Below are 1,969 nucleotides of genomic sequence, written 5' to 3'. Positions count from 1 at the left end.
CTTATCCAGCATGGAAACAGAAAAGTCGAATCTCTTAAACTTGTCTGCCGGTTTCATATGGTGTAAAAGTTAAAGGCAGTTAAACGAAGTCTTTTATGAATGACCTTATGGACTGTTGATCTTGGTAACCCCAACTCCAGACTGCGTCTTGTTACCGATTTATTAGGGCTTCGAGTGCATGAAGCTCGGATTCTGTCCACATTCTCTTGAGACACACGCGGCCTACCCGGCGACTTTTGGTTCAAAACACTTCCTGTTTCCTTGAACGCACTTAACCACTGACGAATTGTTTTGTCTGTAGGCGGGTCAACACCATAGCTACGTCGAAAGTTTCTTTGTACAGTAACAACAGAATTAGTTTCTATGAGCCAAATAACACATTGAGCCTTTTGTTGAGGCGTCGCCATAGCGCGGCAGTCCAGACGACACTGACTGCCTGCCGCAGCCGCTACGTCATTTCAAGGTCAACGCTCCGCAGCGCTGCCAACTGTTGAGAGAAACATTCCCAATTGGTATGAGTAAAACTCTTTGAGCTGCTTGTTTCAAAGGAATTGATCAAATTTCGCTATCTTTTATAGTTTAAAAAATATTAATTTTTTTAACCCCGGAGTTCTTTTATAGACACCCTGTATATCTGTAGTGTAGATGGTGTTCAATAATGTACTAGCTTTTTAAGTTGTATACGTAATCGAGGATGGATGTTAAGGAAAAATGAGGGCACATATACGGTTACTAACTGGCATTTAATTCATCAAACAAGTTGAGCTATTTTCATAGATTAGTAGTAGTGTGTAAGAACTACAAGTGGGTGTGTAGTTTATTTCTCAATAATTAACAACGTGATATCTTTTTAGTTTAGTGTATTATTTTGTGCAATACATTGAATACTACAAATCTAATGGTGGCTAAGGGTGCTGTTACGTCTCGGGTGCTGTGCCCTATCTTAAAAACCTATTTAAATAGTCATAAGTAAGTTTTATGTGCTCTAATAAGGAAAATATTCGGTTTATAAATACAGAATCCTACTTCGCGGAAATTCAGTTATCGCGGTAAAGTCTGGAACGAATTAACCGCGATAAACGAGGGTTGACTGTAGATGAATTAAAAAGAAAAAAAAAAGTCGCTGAGTATCATCATTTTTTCCTGCGACTTAGTAGACTATAGCTCAAAGAGTTCGTAATTGGCATCATAAGGATTCCGGTGTCCTTATTAGGATACCATAGGATTTGGTAGAGAATACGATCCCGTGCTGCACATGTGTCCACAAACTGTGCACATATGTGCAACAGGAGTGACCAAAAAGAGAAGAAAACGTCTTAACTATGTCCCGAATATGAAGATTAATCTTTCTCCTTTACATTGAAGTAAATATGAATTTTTGATATTTACTGTGTATATTTAACTGTGTAATTTGCTGAATTTTGCGGTCATATGTAAATATTTTTGACATTATCGCCTTTTTGCAGGGACAGTTTCGTCCACATAGCTCTCTGAATTGGAATTTTCAGCATTAGCACGTTCAAAAAGTGAAAATAGGAAGCATGGCATTTAAAGTAACCTAAGGTGTGCTTTGTCACAGTTACAACCTAGTACTCAAAATCTTGTCAAAGACAAAAATTGGCAGCCCTCCTATTCATACTGCGAAACTGACTCATATTGCATACCAAGATCCTAGAACAACTAAAACTCCCGATTTTCCGCGGAGTAGGGTGGCACGGTAACCGCAGATAATCCGAATAATAGGTAAAAACCGAAACTTAGTAAATACAATGGCTAAAAATATTAATAACACTCACACATACATTTAAAATGTAACTAAAAACATTGCTACATTGCATCTACTAACATTGAATGTAAAAAAAAAAAAATGTAAAATCTGAAAGCAAACAATAACACAATCGTAAATTTAAAATAAAAATTAAAAATGGGCAATACTCGCAGATAATCCGACTGCCGCGCCGATAATCGG

The sequence above is a fragment of the Uloborus diversus genome, chromosome 1, assembly GCF_026930045.1.
Source record: "Uloborus diversus isolate 005 chromosome 1, Udiv.v.3.1, whole genome shotgun sequence".
NCBI classification, from domain to species: Eukaryota; Metazoa; Arthropoda; class Arachnida; order Araneae; family Uloboridae; genus Uloborus; species Uloborus diversus.
This window is presented reverse-complemented; position numbering follows the sequence as displayed.